This window comes from Mustela nivalis (assembly GCF_964662115.1).
Source record: "Mustela nivalis genome assembly, chromosome: 16".
NCBI classification, from domain to species: domain Eukaryota; kingdom Metazoa; phylum Chordata; class Mammalia; order Carnivora; family Mustelidae; genus Mustela; species Mustela nivalis.
In genome coordinates, this window is record NC_139035.1 from 50,889,938 (window position 1) to 50,911,503 (window position 21,566).

A 21,566-nucleotide genomic window follows, 5' to 3' on the forward strand; every position below is an offset into this window, starting at 1 on the left:
ACTTATCAAAGATAAGGTTAACTAATGAAACATTTCTTCACTCATTTCCTGAACATTTACTGTGCTTAAACAGCACTCCTTTAGTAAAAGGCCAAATTACTCCTGCTTTTTACCAGGAAAGAAGTAGGGTTCTTTATTTTTCTGTAGGTCAAATGCATCACCATTATAATTTAGGTTACTAAAAAAAAAAAGAAAAAAAGTCGGATACGTACCTGAGGGTCTGAATCCTTCATACTGAGGACAGTAAATATAAAAATCGAAGGCCCTGAAGTGTCAGCAAGCTTCATGATTTCCAAGGAGACCAGTGTGATGGGAGTAGATCATGCACCTGAGAACTGAGATGAGAGAAGACAGAGGCAGGGCAGTGTGGACATGTGGGATAAGGAGGGACTTCCAGGGTCAGCCCTTGGGGGATTTTGAGCAAAGGAATAACACGGTGTGGCTTGTGTTTATTAAGTGAAAAAAGCAAGTGACAAAGCAAAGGATAAAAGATACTGCTATATTTATATAAAAATGTATAAGAAAAATAATTGGAATCCTTCCAAATTTATATGTTTGTATAAGCAAGGAGAAAAGGAATGGAAGGACCCGTACCCAGCAGGCTACCATATTGTCACAGGTCTGTGGGGATGGTGGGTTGGGATAGAAAACGTCTTTGCCAGTTTTCATAGTATTATTTATTACAGTGAGATTATATTATTTTTGTAACTTTAGAATAATCAAAATGGATGAGTTTGAAGAAAGTTTAAATACTCTCATCCACAATTATAGATGAACAATAAATATATTAAGATGCAACATATTAAAAAAGATAATTCAGAATTTTGGCTGTAATTTGAAAGAATAACTGAAATTATTTTTACCACTAAAAAATAAACAATTAGATTTGTACTTCAAGTACTTATATAATGCTTCAACTACTTATATAATGCTAATTACAGTGTACCATCTTTTAGGAATCATATACTTACTCTCTAAATATCAACTTCATCATGTTTAGAAATTCACATTTGCAAATGTGTCTAAGAGATCATACTAACATTTTGTGCTCTGTGACTTGACATTTACACATAGTATTCTTTGCTTTACCATCAGTAAAATGAGAACGATATTCATCTGTCTCATGGGATTGGTATAAGGATTAATTAGATAATGTTTATAAAATGTTTTGAAGATTAAAAGTGCTAAGTATTATTATGTTTATTACTGCACTACTGACTCATCTGTGTTCCTAAAGGACTTAATCTATTAGTTGGCTAGCAATCAACATTTCAAATCGTCAAGCCACTGAAAATAGCTTCAAATCCTTAGCAGACTGAGCCTAAAATAGTTTCCTTTGAAATTGTCTCACTAAATAACAAGAAGTCCTTTTAGTATATTTCACCCAATTTAATACCATCTCTCTCTAATATTATTCAATCAGATCTCAATTACCCTAAAATATTTCTCCAGTGATTAATCCATTTTTATCTAACAAATATTGCTTTAGCATAATGCCTATAGAGAATGATCAGAACATTTCAGAGGATTTACAAGGAAATCTGTGAATCTTAAAGTTATTATTTAATAAAACAATGTGTTTATTTATATTTACTATTGAGATATTTTAGGTAAGATCTTCAAGCTATAATTTAGACAGAAACCCTGTCTCCATTACTAATGATTACCATATGTCCCCAGATACCTCTCTCATTTGTTCCCATATTCAGTCAAATATATATATTATCTTCATTCTATTCCAGTCATTCTTTCCTAGTTGTTGGCTTTAGGCGATATTTTAGAGCCTACATTAGTGGCAAGAAGCTGTACAAATTTTGGAAAGAACAGTACACAAACTGTAAAAATAATGACATAGACAATATTAAGTATTCACCCATCTTATATAAGCACATGGGCTGAAACTTATAATACAGTTATATCAGCTGAAAGTAAAATAGTATGTCAAAAATAAATCCAGATTGAAGATACTTTGGAATGTTTTTTTAAAATAACAAATATTTATTATAATTTCATGTTAACATCCACCACATTTCTGCTATTCTTCTTAATATAGCATCCATTTTCAGGGCATCCATATTCATTACAAATGAATATATAATTTATATTCTATTTTAATATTTCTATTTGAGCTACCAAATTTTACAATTAAAAATATTGTTGAAGGAAAGGCAAAATAAGTGAGTCAGAGATCAGCAAATACCATATGATTTCATTCATGTGGAACTTAAGAGACAAAACAAATAAGCAGAGGGAATAAAGAGAGAGAGAGAGAGAGAGAGAGAGAAACCAAAAAATAGACTCTGAATTCTAGAGAACAAACACATGGTTACCAGAGGAGAGGTGGGTTATGTAGGTAATGGAGAATAAGGAGTGCACTTGTCCTGACGAGATCCGGGTGTTGTGTGGAAGTATTGAATGATTATATTGTGTACCTGATACTAATATTATGCTGTATGTTAACTAACTGAAGTTTAAATAATAATTGTTTAAAGTGATAAAGATACTGATGCTGTCTGCGATAGTACTATCTTTCTATTAACTCGTAACTTTTTCATACATTTAATTTAAAGTTATGCTAAAGTTGAGAGCACATAGGTAACACATGTATTTGTTAAAGGAATATTTTCTCATCAGTAAATATCATTTCTTCTCTTATGTGGTGTTGCACTATCATATTTGTTTAATAAAGTTTATAAAACTACTATTAATACACTTGGGATACTACATACTTTACTTTGACAGTATGCAGTAAATAAATATACAACATACTTTTTACAAAGACAATATCTGTTAATAGAATCTAGGTCTATAATGGCATATCTATAATGGCATATATATATGCCATTATATATAACTATATTAACTATATATAGTTGGATTCAAGAATTCACACCTTGTTTATGTTAACTGAAAGTTTTATGGATATTGATTGTTAAATTTCTATGACGGAAAGTGAAAGTGACTAGCATATGATATTATAAAATATTTGGATATCACTATTAGGATGCAGATCACAAAAACTTATAAACAGAATAGGACATGTTATTTAGGGGATTGTTGTAATAGGCTCTTATAGATTTTAATAAGCTCTACAGCTATATTTTATTATTTTCTCTAAGTGAGTTTACAGCATTAGAGAAGTTTGGGAACATTGTATTTAAAGCATAGTGTTAAGGGAGTGGTGTTAGGCTATAAAAAATCTATTAGAGATTCACTTAGAGTATGCTCAGGAGAAAGGACAGAGTTTGGAAAACACCAACATTTAAGGAAAAAGAATAGTAGGGAAAAAGAACAATAAAGGAGAATGAGAAATAAGGGCCACTAAAATGCTGTAAAATTAGGTGCCACAAAGATACAAAAAAGGAAAGCAATTTGAGGAAATGGGTACTGGTTAACAGTGCCTAATGGTCTAGAAAAGGGCAGTCACATAATCTATAAACAAATCTTTAAACAAAACATAATTCTCAATTTTGGCAGTCAACAATTTTGAAGTGAGGAAAGAAAGAGAAAATAAGCCACTACTGCCAAAGGAAAAGGAAAAAGAAGGAAATAGACTGAAGAATAAATTATAGATGGGGAAGTAGAGGCAGTAAGTACCAACCACTTCTCAAAAGGATGTCAGTGAAGAGGTGAGATGAGGTAGTGTGGTCATGGATGTGAAAGACTGAATATGATGGCTTATTTTATGTGTCAACTTGACTGCGCCAAGGAATGTCCATATCTGGTTAAATAAACATTATTTTGAGAGTGTGTATATGAGGGTGTTTCTGGAACAGATTAACAATTGGATTGGTGAACTGAGTAAAGCAAATGGCTTTCCCAATGGGCACATACATCATCTAATCCATTGAGGACCTGAATAGAACAAAAATAAAAAGGTAAACTGAATTCTCTCTGCATGACTACATGAGCTGGAAAATCTGTCTGACACAAGCCCTCTTGTCCTCGGGCCTTCAAACTCTGACTAGAACCTACATCATTTTATCTTTGATTCTCAGGTGTATTTAAAATATACCACTGATCGGGTTCTCTGCTTGGCAGGGAGCCTGCTTCCTCCTCTCTCTCTCTCTCTCTCTCTCTGCCTGCCTCTCTGCCTACTTGTGATCTCTCTCTGTCGAATGAATAAATAAAATCTTAAAATAAAAATAAAATAAAATATACCACTGATACTCCTGGGTCTCTGATGGCAGACCATGGGGCTTAGCCTTCATAATTGCATGAGTCAACACCTTATAATAAATCATATATACATACCGCTGGTTCTGTTCCCTAGTATAGATTTTGGTATTAAGAGTAGGTGTAGAGAAACAGAGTTTTAAGGGTGAGTTTTCCAATTAGTTCTGGGCTTCTGGAATTAGCTCTCCAATTTGATTAGATTTAAAGACACAAATGATTTTATTTATAGTAGCAAAGAGCATTGACAGTTCATAGTGTCCATGATGTGACCCAGCAAAAGAGATATGTAACTATCTGCATTATTACTCTTAAACAACAGTATAAAAAGCAAGGAGCTGGGTGACAGTAAATATGATACTTTGGAACATTTTTTGGAAAACTTACAAATATCATAAACTTGGCTGCTTCCACCCAATGTCACTGGATGAAGTGATGAATGAAAAGAATGAACTCAGGGATTTAAATTCCAAGCTCAAGCCTGTGTCCTTGAAGTAGACCCTTATCTCTTGCAGATGCAAAGATGAGATTGATGAAAATCAACACAGAATTTCATCCTATGACTGGCTGAACTACAGAGCAGGTTAAACTCTCAGTCTCACAAGATGTCTATTGTTGAAATGAGGGCATTTGGGGCTCCTGGGTGGCTCAGTGGATTAAAGTCTCTGCCTTCAGCTGAGGTCATGATCTTAGGGTCCTGGGATCGAGCCCCGCATCAGGCTCTCGGTTCAGTGGGGAGCTTGCTTCTTCCTCTCTCTCTGCCTGCCTCTCTGCCAACTTGTGATCTATCTGTCAAATAAATAAATAAGTAAATAAAATCTTTAAAAAAAGAAAGAAAGAAATGAGGGCATTTATTAGGGAAGAATGGGATCCTACAATTTGAAGCAGAGAGACTCTGATGAATCTAGGGATGTGGAGCTCTTAAATTCTGATCATTTTTTCTTTTCTTCCTTCCTTCCCTCCTACCTTTTTCTCTACCTCCCTTCCTTTCTTCCTTCTTTTTTTTCTTTCCTTCCTTCCTTCCTTCTTTCCTTCCCTCCCTTATTTTTTGGATTAGAAGATTTTAATATGTTAGTTTCCTCATGTTGATTTACAGATTCAACTTTAAAAAAAAAGAAAAAAAAGGGGGGATGCCTGGGTGGCTCAGTTGGTTAAGCAGCTGCCTTCAGCTCAGGTCATGATCCCAGCGTCCTGGGATCGAGTCCCACATCGGGCTCCTTGCTCCGCAGGGAGCCTGCTTCTCCCTCTGACTCTGCCTTCTACTCTGTCTGCCTGTGCTTGCTCTCGCTCTCTCTCTCTCTGACAAATAAATAAATAAAATCTTTAAAAAAAAAAAAAAGAAAAAAAGGTTTTTTTAAAAGTATAGGTTCCTCACTCACTATGGGATTTAAGCTCAAGATCAAAGTCAACATGACTTTGAGATCAAAGTCAACATGCTCTACCAACTAAGCCAGCCATGCCCTCCATTTTGTTTTGGTTTTCTTTTTGGCATTAGGAGAGGTCTCCCCCACGCCAATGGAAGTAGATTCCATACCCCCAGTGGTATCAGGCTTTTCTGTCTACAGTAGTGTAAGACTTTTCATCTCTGTATAATAAGATTAATCGTATATTCTGCATTTTTTTGATAGAATGGTAAAGACTTCCACTGAGGCAGTGACTTTTGACTAATGCTGACTCTTCTTAGTACCATCCACACTTGTATTCTTTGCTTCTGACCTATAACTAGACTGTAGTCCCAGCAGCCCTTAAAGTGAGATGCAACATATGACCCATAGGAGATATATTACACTCCAAAAGAACTACTTGAGTATTCTAATTTATATCAACATAAATCTTGGGAACATATGTGGAAATGCATAATAAGGAGGTGGGATAATGTTAGAACAAACATAATAAAGTTGACCCTTGAACTAACAGGGGTTAGGTGTGCTGATCTCAAACACAGTCAAAAATTGGCATATAATTTTGACTTTCCCAAAACATAACATAAACAGTCGATTAGCAATATATATTGCAATATATATTTTGTATTATATAAAATTAAGATATAAAATATGATGTATAATATAAAATACAATATTATTAATACAATATATATTAGATACAATATAGTAAGCAGGGAAAAATGTTTTTATGAAAATCATAAGGGAGGAAAAATACATTTGTAGTGCTGTACTGATTTGATCAAAAAATCCATGTATAAGTAGACAGTTCAAATATGTGTTATTCAAGGGTCAACTATAGATAGGTAGATGATCAATAGATGGATGTGTGTGTGTGTGTAAATGTCTTTGTTTTCTTTTATCTCTTTTTCCTTTAATGTAGCATAGAATGTGTTGACTTTATATCATGTTTATGTATTATTAATTTTACATGACAGTATTTAACTTATGGGCTATCAAGGAAAAAACACTCAAGCGAGACAGGGAAACTGAAGGGACCCCATTAAAAAAGCCTTTATTTTTTTTTTCCTTTGCTCTTTTTCAGACTTCTATTCTTACTAAGACCTGCACTCCACCGCATTCTACACGTGGTCTATCTATGAAGGTGTTTCCTCAAGAGATTAACTTTGGATTGGTGAACCAAATAAGGTAGATGTTCCTTTCCAAGGTGGGTTGCCTGAATAAAACAGAAAGGTAAAGGAAAAGACAATTCTCTCTTTGCTTAACTGAGTAAGTCTAAGCATTGTTATTCTGTGGTAAGTACTCCTGGCTCTCAGATCATCAACATAGGCCACTCACTAGCTTTCTTGGGTCTCCAGTTTGTAGATAACATATCATGGGATTTCTTGGCCTCATAATCATGGGATCACAAGGTAATGGGTTTTTTTTCTGGAGAATCCTGACTAATAATATTTAAGTTTTGAGAGTGGCTTTAGAAGATGAGAATTTTAAGAATAAATTTTCCAGACTAGTTCTGGGGCTTCTTTGGAATTGGCTTTCTAATACATCTCCTGTAATCTTTGTTTCTCTGGAGAACCCTATTACACTGAGGAAAGTGGGAGTTTAGTCACTGAGTCTGGGGAGAGCAGAAAACTGAGTTCAGAGCCTTGAGGGCCCATTCCTGTGGTTATGAAGACACCCTACAGGACTGATAACTGGTCTTGTATTAGAATGAAAGATAGAATCAAGAACAGTGTCTTTAAAGGACGATAAAGGGAGAAATCACTGCCGTACCAAAGAAAGGCAGGCAAGTTTCTATTCCAGTTATATGAGCCTCAAAATGAACATTTACTCCTAAAGGAAAGTTGTGAGCTACAAGAATATGTACCATATCTACTAACCCTAGAACTTATAAAGTTGTTTGGAGAAAAAAAAAAATCAGTTAATATTTAAAAAGACCAGAGAAGCAGTGTCCTCAAAAGACTGACATACTTAGAGCAATGAAATTAAGGAAACATTTTATAGGTAAGTTGAAAAAGCCAAAGATTTTTTTGGTTAGTTCATTGCTTGATGGTTACTTGACCTCCAGTCTTATTTCATATGGAGTAGGGATTCAGTGTGTGTAACAGAAAGGTTCATAAGCATGCAATCATCATAAGAAAGTATGGTTGATATAAAATAATGCTAGCCAATTTTTTTGTGGATGCTATACAAGTATGAGAAAACCAAGAGAAGTTAAGTCATCTTTGTCCATAACAATTTTAAAGATGAGGCAAAAGATGGTTCTTAACTCAGATTAATAAGCTGAGGAAGGGTTTTCAAATAAAATAGCCAAGAAATATGGGGGGGGGGGCAGAAAGGAAAGCAAAGAGCCAATAAGAATAAGAACTTTCTTTTATTAAGTATGTTATTAATAAGCTCTAGTTTAACAAATTAGGAATCAAGGCGATTGGTTCTTTTTCTAGCTGATTAGTCTTCTGGGCTAACTAGTTCTCTATTGTTACTATTGGCAATGAAGTCATAATTCCTAAGGATCAAATGAAACTGATTGCATCTTAAATGTTATTAATATAGCATCAAGAAAAAAACAATAGTCTTGTATATTCTCTTCCCCACAAATGTGGCTCATGTTTCCATAAGCCACTGGATGCTTAGCATGAAATTCAGAAGGGCTGAAAGTATAAAATGAAAATAATACTGAATATAATTGGAGTTAAATTTGATATGACTGAGAAATAACAAAATTATACAACTTAACGAGAAATGATCAAGTTTTTGTGTCATTGTGCATCAGACAGAATGAATCAGATGTACAAAAGATATAAAGTGTATTCAATTATGAAAAAATGTTTGATTTTTTTCTAAGAATATTTTATATACTAAAGAAGTTCTATTTCTTTAGAACTAATTCTAAATAGGTTTATTATTATTATAGGTTCAATAAATACATTTATTTGGTTTGCTTTTTAAAGGTGTATAAGTGAAACATATCAGGCCAAATAAAAGATTTTTTTAAGGCATCTGAGCTTCTAATTGCAAAACCTCTAGTTTATAATTCCACCAAAATTCATATAGAGAAGCAACAATTACAAAATTGATAAGAAATTTGGGAGAAGGGTCAATTAGAATTAGCTATGGCAAAACAGCCCTATTTCAGAACTTAAAAAAAAAAAAGAAAGAAAGAAAGAAAGAGGAATACCGAAGAGGGTAGGCTTCATGTTTTACTGCAACCGATCATCTTAGAGGTGTTTAGCACTTTTCCCTAGGATTCTTACTTTCGTGTAATTTATTGTGCTTTTTGTTATATAATTCATAACCATCATCATTTCCCATTTCTTTTTTTGTATAAAATATAATATGATGTTTATATTTTACTCAATAAAAATCTACTTATATTAATCTACACTTACTTGTACTGCAAATTTCCTATGATCTCCTTAGTTGTGTGTTATTATCAAATATGTATTACCATATAACTTAAGTCCCTACCAGGCACAGAAGTACTGCTATGACATTTGCAATAAAATCCATTTATTCATTCCCCAATTTCTTAAGTATCAAAATAACCTTAAGATTTATGAATAAACGAAATGAAATTGGGTTATTTTCTCTTATTTTTTCCAGAGGAATACAAAACTAACCACTTAGAAACAGCATGTGAGCTAGCTTATCATATAGCTCAAATTTGTGCTATTTTTTTTTTTAAACACTGCTTCAAACCCTCATCATTTCTGAAGATTTCAAGCTACGAGTGACCAAAATTGCTGGATCAGTTTTTTGAATGATCCTTAGCTGGTAATCATGCAGATTATCAGAGAAGAATGGAAGACAGAAGAGCCACTAAATTTAGACAGACCAGTCCACAATTTTAGAACTCATGTTGGAACCTGTAATCTGAGTCAAGTCTCTGTACTTATTTATTTCATTCCAACATTCACCACATTTCACAGACCAGAGGAAAGAGAGGTTGCTTGTGTACTTTGTGTTTCTTTCTTTCGTTTTTGTTTTGTTTTGTTTTTTGGTAAATAAGAGTTCTTACAGTTCTGTAGTTCAATGACTTGGAGAAAGTACTGAAGAGACAATGAAGTTCTTTCGTTTTGGAGAGGTAAAATTCCAGAAACCCCATCAGTTAACACATTCACATACTCTCATCACATTCAACATCATGGCGGATATTTGTTCTTCTACACAGTGGCAGGAATCTGTTATACCTAGAAGCATACATGCCAAAGCCTATAAGGAAATAACCCTGTGCTCTGACAGTGAATGTCAAAAGGGTGGGTGGGATTGAATCTGTGAATTTTAACAATTCTCTGCCTGTGTCACATGTCAAAAACTGAGCATGAAAATAATCAAGTTGTGTTTTCACAACCAGCCCAGTTATCACTGCTGCAACTGGGCTGATCATAGTGACTGCGGTCCAATTTTAATGGCCATTAGTGACCTGATTGTTATTTTGTGACCTGAAAAATGTCACTTAGAATATATTGTTGAAATCGAGCTACGAATACTTTATTTTATATCAAAATGTGTGCATGTGTTTTATTTATAAATATGTTTAGATGGTATTAGATCCTGAATTTTTTTTCCTTTCTTTTTCTGTTTTTGGGGGCAGGGTAGTGGGGGTCCATTTGGGTTCCAAACACAAGTCTAAGGACTTTAATTTTTCCTCCAATGACAGGAATCTGTCCCTTTTTAGAAGATAATATAAATAAAAATTTATGTCCTATCACGGCAGTACAAGGGAGCCACCCCAGAAATCAGATGAGAAAAGAAGGAAACAGAAAGATTTAGGAACCTGCAAACTCCATAACCAGTTCTGATAAAAAATAAGCACTTTGCAATTGAGAATAGATTGAATTTAGACTTGCAATTTGAAAACTTAGAACGGGTAGCAATGATGAAGTTGAAATCTGAATGATCTGTAATTTGTGGAGAATTCCCTTTGCCCTCAAAGACCAACTTCTTCTTTGAGACTGTCCATCTTTCAGTCTTCTGGCTTCTCAAGCCAAGAAAGTACACAGTGCATCCTGTTGCTGTCCACCGCTGATACAATGGTTTACGTACTCCTGATTCACCAGCCAAGGCTTCACACTAAAGTTTCTCTCAACACATGCCTTACCTCCTTGATTCAATCCCCACTAGCCCTATCTCTGTTGGTTCTCTGTCCTGCTGTAGATTTAAGTAAGAAGCAACTAAACTCTTCTACACTACTGTATTTTCTCAAAGTGTCCCATGAATTCATTCTTGTAGGAAATATATCTTATGGTATATTATGGAAATTAATATTTAATATTTTAAAAGAAATTCTAGTTACCTCTACGTACCCTTGAAAACTGCATAAAAATGCTAGAGTCCACAATTTTTGTAAAATTGCACAGAGAAGGATGCTAGGAGCCATTACTGAAGTATCATATGTGTGATGTATGTTTATTCTACATTAGAATGTCTAGAAAACACAAAGAATGAAAACAAAATCAGTACTGGGACTGACTGGAGATAAGGTAGGATACTATGAAGGGAAATGCAGATAAAGAAATGTCACTGTGAACATACTCAAGGACTTTATATAAAACCCTATAAGTAAAGTGGATGATTAAAAAGATTCAAGCAGAGAGATGTCATGATTGTGTTGTTACTTAAGTGGTTCAAAAAAGCAAAAACAAAAACAAAAACAAACCCAAGCGTTTTACTGAACCACATTTAGAAATGTGCAGGAAAACAGAATAATAATCAAAAGTATGTCACAATATGAGTAAGCCTGGAAATCAGCACTTGGTGGAAATAATTTTAATTTCTTCTGAGCTTTGTTAAAGAGGGCACATATTCTCTATCAAGTACATTTATATTTATATATGTATATTTTAATATAGCATATTACCTGATTATCTCACAAATATACAATATGGACACATGTCATTATGATCTCATAGTTTCCTTTCTTTTTAAAGATATTTAATTATTTGAAATCAATACCTAACCCACTGAGTCACCCAGGCGCCCTCATAAGTACTCTTTTAAAAGAATAGTGCTGCTTCTCAGTTATTAACCAAATATGTGTAACTAATTGAATTAAATTATCCAATACCTGTATTATTCTACTTGTATAAAATTATTTCTACTGTCAAGTTATAAACAATGAAATGCCATATTTTCTCTACTTTAATGCCATACTTGCAGTCATAGTATTATGCTAGATGCTATGTTTAAGCTCAAGAAATTATTGTAGTAAACATGAAAAGCAGTCGGCTGCTTATAAAGGAATTTCAGTTTTGGTCCATGCCTATTAAGTTGACTGAAATATCTAGTCTTCACCAACAATAATGACTTTTCAAGTAGATACATAATATAACTCCATCTAAATGTGTAAGTAATTTTTACATAAATGATCTCAATACCTATTTTAATCATCCTGTTCAATTGCCACAGTAAATTCCAGGTACCACAGGAGAAATAACCTTTATGCTACTTGAGGCCAACCCTTCCACATGTAATTTGAAATCCAATATCTCTTATGGTAGGGAAATACCCTTTGTGGTTTCACTGTTTGTTACACTTTGGGTTTTTCTCATTACTATATGAAGATATTTACTTCATCAATTACAATAGTTGATCTCTCTGGCTGTAGAATTGGACTGCTTTTATTTGAACCAATTTTCTAACTATCACCTAAGTTACTTCAGCTAGGCTAATTAAAGTCCCTAAACCTTAGTTTCCTCCTCTGTTAAGCTGGGAGAACAACCTACCACCACAAGATTTTGCCTGGATTAAGTGAATGAAGCATATATAAAATGCATTTTGGAAATGCATGACAGATAGTAAATATTTTTTTAAAAATTGAGTGTTACTATTTTTAAATTATTATTTCCATTTTTTAACGATTTTATTCATTTATTTGACAGAGAGAGACACAGCGAGAGAGGGAACAGAAGCAGGGGGAGTGGGAGAGGGAGAAGCAGGTTGCCTATGGAGCTGGGAGTTTGATGTGGGGCTTGATGCCAGGACCCTGGGATCATGACCTGAGCCGAAGGCAGCCGCTTAACGACTAAGCCACCCAGGTGCCCTTATTTCCTTAATTATCACTTAATTAAAAATTTTCTCAAAAGTAAGTTTTTTAAATTATTAGTTTTTACTTACCATTTCTAGTTATCAATCTGATATTTGGTCTTTCTTAATGCTAATTTTGTAATAATTCCAAACTTTGAGAAGAGTGTCAAGTTTATGACTGAGAACACTTATGAATCCATTACTCAGATTTACCAATTGTTAATATTTTGCTACATTTACTTTAACATGTGTTCCCACTCTTTTATAACACACACACACATACAACCCTGAACATTTTTTACCAACTTATACATGATCACACACTCTATTTATAATTGGTATGAATGGGATCAAATTGACCTTTTTATTCCTGCCTTTGCCCACTGAAAGAGACTTGGAACAATTATTCTTCAGTGACAATGAGCACATCCCCAGTCCTTCATAAAACCATAAAGTCAGCAATCTCCCATGCCTTACCTCAATCCGTAGATATATATTTTTAGATTTTATTCATTTATTTATTTAGGGAGAGAATGAGAATGCACAACCAGAAGTAAGGGGAAGGGACAGAGTGGAGGGAAAGGAGAGAGAATCTCAAGCAGACCCCAAGCTAAGCATGCAGCCCCACCAAGGACCAGACCTCAAGACCCTGAGATCATGACCTGAACTGAAACAAACCAAGAGTCAGTCACTTAACCAAATGAATTACCCAGGCACCATCTCCACACCCCTTTCCATATTTTTATCTTCTTTCTTCTATATAGCATATACATAAATTATCTGATGAATAAGCTATGAACTATGTGTACATAAATATTATTAAAATATGTTAATATATGTTGAAATTATGAATTTATACTGATATTTCTAATTGTTATCTAACACCACAGAATCCTTTCTTGCCTTGTATCATTTGAAAAATTATTCAAGTTCAATTATTCAAACTAAAAAAAAAATATGTTTTTATTCCCTTCTTATATTGCGAGGATTCTGGCTCCCAACACCATCAGTATATTTACTCACTAGCATCGTCTTACAATATTGCCTGAATGAGTGCAGCATTTGTACACCCAAAATATTCTGAAAAACAAACTATTAAGTAGAATTTAATAATTGTTTGATTGGTTAAGATTGTTTTTTTTTCTCTTTCCACTGAGAACATAAAATCAAAGTGTTGGGTTCAAATTTACTTGAACTGGACATTCTTTTTTTTTTATACTTTTTATTTTGAAATAATTATACACTCACAGGAAGTTATAAAAATAGTACACAGATTCCTGTGAGGCCTTCACACAGTTTCTCTCAAAAACATTATCTTGCATAACCAAAAAACTCACATTGATGCGACACTATTAACTGGTCAACAGGCCTTAACCATATTTCATCAGTTTTCACATGTATTTATTGTACACTTTCACTTGTAATGCAATAAATCTGACATCTATCCTTACGTGCAATTAATTCCTCTGCAGAAGGTCATTCCTACTTCTCTGGGTAGGGAGAGATGCAATGGTTGGAAACTTTTCAATCAATATTTGACCGATGTTTATGTGATATTCAATAATCTTTACAACTTCCTCCTTGTGATCCTGGTTTTCTTTAGTTTCTGAGACACTGCTTGTCTTTTTCAGTATCTGTTCCGCAGTGCTTTTCTAAGATTCTCTTCTTTACTCCAGAATGTCAGGATTTCTGCAGTTTACATCTGTATTCTCTCTCTCTCTTTTTTCTTTCCTTACTCTTCTGCCACAAAATAAAAACCGAGTACATGAAGACTGAGTAAATGGATTGAAAAGTTTGCTTTTGTGAAACACTATTTTGTCATATTTACAATTGCAGTTTAAGTTTTCTAATAGATGTTTCAAACTCCAGCAATTAACCATCCTAATATTAAATTCAGTCTTCAAAAATCGAGAGATGAAGAAACTAATGTAGGTTGAAAGAGATTTTTCCCTACAATTCTTCCTTTAATTCTGAGCTTTGTTCATAGAAACTTGATTATAGAGCAGTCTAAAATGATTTGAATTCTCTCAACATCACTGTATTATTAAGGCTCCTGTTATTCTGATTAAATAAAAGCATTGGTTTCCAAGCATCATCCAACTGAATTCTGTCTTATTTCATTTATTGTACAACAGAAAGGAAGCTGGATAATAGGGGGGAAAAAAAGCAAAGTGAAGAGCTAGGAATTAATAAAAAAGAGAGACCAGAAGGCATCTTCGTGATTTAGTTCAGAGTTGGAATCATTTTGTAATCTACAAACTAAATTCTGCTCTCACAATATGTGCTAAACTACGTGATTATATAAGAATTTAGAGCAGTCCCTAGGTATCTGTTACCTACTTCTAGCAATATTATTACATCTTAAATATTAGAATGTTATTTATAGAATTGAAAAGTAGAAGTGATCTATTACTGATGTGAAATAAACTATTCATGCTTATTTACTAAGATATTAGAATTAAGTGCTTACTAAATATTATAGTTTTAATAAAATAGTCTGTTTAATAAAGTGTATTGTTTGCTTCACAAATATGGAAGGAAACCATTTTATATAGTCATTCAAGGGCAAATCAAATCTACATGTTGAAAACTGATTATTCATTCCACATAATGGAGAACAACGGAATATGAGTTGGAAGACTTTATGCAGTTATGGACATGCAGAGTGAAGGTATTAAATATAAGGTCCTTATTAATTATAAGGTTTAAAAAAGTGAACAATAAAAGTATATGATATAACATAAACAAATATGAATTCTGATAATTAAATATGAAAATATGTTAGAGGTTTAAATGACTAAAAATAAAGAGGGCTTTTTAGCCCCAAATTTCCAAATAAAAGGGACCTTGAAAAGTTTACAATAGAAAACAAATTTTGGTAAAGCTCTCTGTAGAAAAGGAATGGTCGCTATGCATTCTGTTCTGTAACATACTTGTTTTTTAATATGAATTAGCTTATATACATTGGGTAAATAGGAGAATGATACTAGTAAACACAGGCTTGTTTATATGCATTCTTCCCAGCAGATTAATGTTTTGCAGCGATTGTTAAAAAATACTGAAAATCTCACAGAAGCACCTTTCTTTGGTGAAGAAGTGGATAGTTGCTGTTGTTTTTATTAAGGCTCTGATCATAAGGTACTGGGTTCTGAGTGATTGACAGCTCTATTATTCCCATAGCCCTATTATTTCTAAGGCATGATTTTTGTACAAGAGGGTTTTCAGGAACCCATATATAAGAGAAACTCCTGTACCATCTTACGATTGTCATATAGGTAGGATGAAGGATTTAAAAATATCCACAATGTCAAAACATAAATATTTCAAATTACAAGTTTACTACTAATTTAGTAGCAAGTAGGTAATATCAGAAATTATCATGGACTTCTAGCACTTAGGCAAAACAGAAAAGTTATTTTTTTTTTAAGATTTTATTTAGTTATTTGACAGAGAGGGAGATCACAAGTAGGCAGACAGAGGGGGAGCAGGCTTCCTACTGAGCAGAGATCCCCACGTGGGGCTCAATTCCAGGACCCTAAGATCATGACCTGCACCAAGGGCAGAGGATTAACCCAATGAACCATCCAGGTTTCCTGTTCTTTCTTTGAACTGTAACATTCCAGCCTGCTAAATAAATTATAAATTCTCTAAGAGCAGTATCTGTATGTTTTCTTTCTTCCTGTCCCAGGATATTTCCTTTCATTCTATGCATTAAATACTCAATAGGTGCTTGTTGTTGTTAGATCAAATATCAGTTCACTTATTATGAAAAAACATACTATTACCCTTTATGGAAAGTTATGTAATAAAAATGGTCATATTCAGTCTATAACCCAATAATCCTATACCTATGGATTTTCCTTAGGGAAAAAAAAAAGTGGCCAGAATTTAAAAGTACATAAAAAATATAAAATAAATGACCAGAATTTAAAAGTACACATAAAATATAAAATATATTAATTTACAAATTAATTGTAAATATATTCAAGTGTGTAGTAAGTTGCTATATATAAAATGAACAAACAACACTAACAATTTTATAAAATAATATTAAGGGGGAAACACAGTATATCAAATGGTATCATGATGATAAATGGTGGTGTTTGGTGTTTAGGAAAAAAATGTCAAAGTAGTATGCAAAAATTAACATGTTTTATATGGTAGGGTTGTTTTAATTTATTCCACATTTTTATCTTTTTTATTTCATATTTTAAATAATTTAAAAATAAAATGCTAAAATGACTTTAAGTTGCAAAGTTGACATTTTGTTATCTTTGACAAGAGTCTGTTCTTTAAAAGATTTTTTAAATCTAAAATAAAAAATGTAATAAACTATATTTGACATTATGCTAGCTATGTGGGAAGTAACCAAATAGAGATAGATCTAGAAAAATGAGAGATAATTCTGTATAGTTATGATGTTTTTAATACCCTCTGGTTAGTGTACTCTATAGTGTTAATCTATACCTATTACTTATAATGATAATTATCAATATACATATGTTCTTGTGAGCTTTTTTCTGTGTTTTCATGAATAATTTGTAAGGCACCATATGACTAGAGGCTTATTTTAATTATTATAACAATATACTTTGTGGATCAACGTCTTAAGTGAGACATGACCTTAATTTATAAGCAAGCACTATAAATATTTCCTTATATGTGATATTTTGGAAATGCTATTTTTTTAAATATTTTATTTATTTATTTGACAGAGAGAGAGATCACAAGTAGGCAGAGAGGCAGGCAGAGAAAGAGGAGGAAGCAGGCTCCCCACGGAGCAGAGAGCCTGATGTGACCACTCGATCCCAGGACCCTGAGATCATGACCAAAGCTGAAGGCAGAGGCTTAACCCACTGAGCCACACAGGCACCCCGGAAATGCTATTTTTAAACATTTGCTTATCTATTACCTTATTGTGCTGATATAAGTTTTAATAATTCCTCTTCATTCATTGTGTAAAGCACACAAATATACAATTTCTGTATATTACTATTGAATTAAATCATATTGCCGTAAGTTGTCCTTTTCTTCTTTAATAATATTTTATTTTTTATATTAATTTAAATTCTGCTCACTTGATAGTAGTATAGGTATACTAGCTTTCCTTTCGTTCATATGTTGAATAGTATATCTTTTTTCTTTATTTTATGTTCCACCTTTTTGAAAATGTATATTTTAGCTATGTGTCTTGTAAGCAACTTATATTTGAGATTGCCTTCTTTTGATTTATGCATGTCTTATTTTTTAGAAAAATTTATGATGGCTATCACTCTTCCACTCTCTCCTTAGTGGTTATCATGGAAATTACAACATACATACTTGATTTACCAAGAATTGACATTTTGCTTCTCCCTGGCCAAGGTAAATACCTTAGAATGTGTTAACTATTCATTCCCCTCACAGTTTATGCATTCTTGTTTTATTATACATAGACACACATATTCAGAATAAGATATCATATTTTTTTGTTTTACCTACACATATATTTAGGTTCATCTACAATTTTTTTTCCATTCTTTTTCCTTTCTATCTGTGTTTTCAAACTTGAATCTGTTGTCATTTTCCTTCTGCCTATAAGAAACATTTCAGAGTGTCTGCTGGTCAAACATTCATTTAATTTATGTTTGAAGCATATCTTCAAGTATATATATATATATATATATATATATATATATATATATATACACATATATATGTATCTAAGTTGAATATGTTCACATGTTGTCAGTGGCCATGTGTTTCTGGTTTAGGAGTTTAATCAGATTCTCTCTGTGTCTCTCTGTGTCTGTTTCTCTCTCTCCTTCTCTTAATCTCTTTCTCCCTCGGCCCTTTTGTTTTTTGGTAGACCCCATGTTTTACCCCCAAGAATTTAAAGGACATAAAAATCCCTGGGTAGCTTCTCATTTTCTCGTCTGCCCAAAGTTCCAGAATTGGCAGATGTTCTTACAGAAAAAGAAGCTCTGAATTCTAGAATGACCTCTAGGTGTTCTGTTCTGTTTTGTTTTCCATTTTTTTGTTTATTGTCCCTATAACTTGTACAACTTTGTTTGCTCCCAGATGTCCTCAATAGATGATTATTACTTTTTACTCGGGTTTTCTACTTATTTTCAGTGGAAGCATTAGTTTCAATTATCTAGTCTTCCTTTGGTGAAAGAGATCCTTTGCTACTTGCAATAGTACCTTACTAAGATTCAGCCATCTTGCTGAAGGTAGATGGGGTTCATTAATTTTCACCATAGAGTTTTCTGCTACTTCTTTTTCAGCTGTTCTTGCAGAAAGCTTTTAAAATATTTGCAGTTGCAAAGAGTGTACTCAATATTTTTGTGGATGTTCTGGTGCACGTGGGCAAAAATTGATTTTGTATATAAAGCTTACTCTGTGTGTCTATGTCGTTCTTTCCTCCAGAAAGATTTTCTTAGCTATTTCTAACAGTCAGAATGTGCTTCCAACTAAGAGATGTTTATAGGACTCAAATGGGAGTTTCAGGCTCAGATTCTCCACATTAGGGTTCTAAACTTTAAAAATCTCATAGCAGTGCTCCATGTCTCAGGGAAATACAGTGCCTTTGGATTTCTGCAGTTCCGGAATTCTCACCTTTACTCTGACCCTCTGCTGCCCTGACTCCCCCCACCAACTTACATCTGATTTTCCCAGGTTTTCAGGCCTGATTTATTTATGCATCCTTCCCAGCTCGGTCCTGCTTTTTGCTTCCAATCATGGAAGCCTATCCCTTGATCACAAAGCCCTGACTCTGACCCCCACAAGCCATAGCTTGTGTTTGTTTACTTGTTCATTTGTTTGTTTGTAGGGTGGTCCTTAGAGACTTCTATTACCTTTATTATGACCTGAAAACTATGTCCATTTCAGGCATGGCTGTTGTAGAATAGAATAATTCCTTAGATTTCCCATTCTGTCATAAAACTCCAAAGAACTTTCACAACTAAGTATGCATAATCTTTACAAAGATCCATTATATACATACATTATTTTATCTAGTACTCATCTCTTGATTCTGGAGCACATAAAGTGTCGAGGATTAGGCCACACAATTGGTAAATGAAGAAGTGTTTTTTGAACCTGATTCTTCTGACGCCTATAACTCTGCTCCTTCCACTTCATAAATACTGTGGTTCCAAAATAATTCTCACCTATTAAGTTCTTCAAATGTAATTTTTAAAAATGAGTTATACTGCAGAGGTCAATAAACTCAATGACTTAAGGGACCCCTGGGTGGCTCAGTGGGTTAAAGTCTCTGCCTTCAGCTCGGGTCATGGTCTCAGGGTCTTGGGATGGAGCCCCACATCGGGGCTTCCTCTCTCTCTCTGCCTGCCTCTCTGCAAAGGCCATCTTGCAAATAAGATAGTGCATTATATATCTATACAGCATATTTCATTTAAAAAGGAAATGTACAATATCTTACAATTGAGCTTTGTTCTGGTCAGGCATGTTTTCAGTCTCTCTGTAGATATTTTTTTAACCAATTCTAAGTGTATAATAATTCATTGTCTTGTCATATAGAAGATCAATGTACTAATTATATTAAATTTGTTAATATCTTACATGTATTTGCTCTAAAACCTTAGCCAATTGAAGAAAATCTAGTTTTTCCTTTAAAAAAGAAAAATATAAAGAGCTTTTATCTGCAATAGAAACCAGTCTGCTTCAACAACAAAAATCCAGAATTCTGAACATGGAATATTTATGAAGAAACACATTATGATTAAGTAACACATTCTTTCTCTATATAATGCTCCCTGTGTTTCTATTACTACTAACACCCTGTGTAGACTGTGAGTTCAGGACACACAGCAGAGTGTGAGGAGCCCCCCATGGTGCTTCAACCAACCCTCATCATTAATTATATACTCTAAGTGGCATATTAGGAATCTTGGGAAGTGTCTTTGCTACACAGGCAAAAACGATGATTGGAAAGATAAGATGCAAGATGAGAAATCACTGTTACCCCATGAAGTCAAATGGTAAGAACATTTTGATCGACTGTGTGCAAGGCCACTGATAAATTGAGCAAAATCAAGACTGACAGAAAACTCTGGGGTTGGCAATCAGTAAGTCACATTTTGTTACATGCACAGGCATCAGAGTATATTTTATGAAACATATAGCAAAAAACAAAAAAAAAAGGTGAAAAATCAGGAGGCACTGTGAGAGGGAAAAATATTTTAAATGTGTTTTGGAGTTAATCTTCCCATAGTTTTAAGAAGATAGTGACAAATATATTAAAGTCAGTAACAGAAAATTTTTAGGATTGTAATAAAAAATAACATCAATAACCTCAAATAACATTACATGATGTATAGAAATAAATCTGAATCTTCAATTCAGTTTTGAATCATGAAATTACCACCAAATTTTAAACATAGAATTAATAATTAACAATTTTAGAAGATAGAAGTAGAGAAAAAGCAATGATAAATCACAAGTATATCTTTTAAAGTATTGTGATTCTAAATAGCTTTACATAAAAATTTTCAGATGTAGAGTCCTATAGTTTGTAATAACAGAAAATTATTTTAGATTTGGAAATCTCCATAGAAACCTTTTTGTTCCAAAAAGCATTTTGCATATGTATGGATCAAATAAATTCCAAGTGTCATTTCACATTTATATGAAATACATAAATAATTTACATTAGAATCATTTAACACCCTGCAGTCATATTAATGGATATTCCATATTTGTCTGCCAAACAAATTTTGGTATTTCTTATAGTCATGAATATTATAAATGTTCTTCTTCTTTTTCTTCTTCTTCTTTTTTTTTTTTTTTTTAAGTACACTCTATATCCGATGTGGAGCCTAGTGTGGGGCTCCCACTCACAACCTTGAGATCAAGACCTGAACCTTGAGATCAAGACTTGAACCAAGATCAAGCGTCTGCCACTCAACAGACTGAGCCACTTAGACACCTCAAAATACAATTCTTCTTAATAACTTTTAGATT

At 33.4% G+C, this 21,566-nt stretch overlaps 1 long non-coding RNA gene across 1 annotated transcript in view; it reads right to left on the reverse strand.

Annotated features, from left to right (window-relative positions):
- Positions 1-227: 227 nt before the first annotated feature.
- The window catches only part of LOC309849732, a 38,784-nt gene continuing 17,445 nt past the window's right edge, over positions 228-21,566 (reverse strand). The window contains exon 3 of the long non-coding RNA XR_014303864.1: positions 228-335. This is a non-coding gene — a long non-coding RNA (uncharacterized lncRNA). The remainder of the gene's footprint in view (positions 336-21,566) is intronic.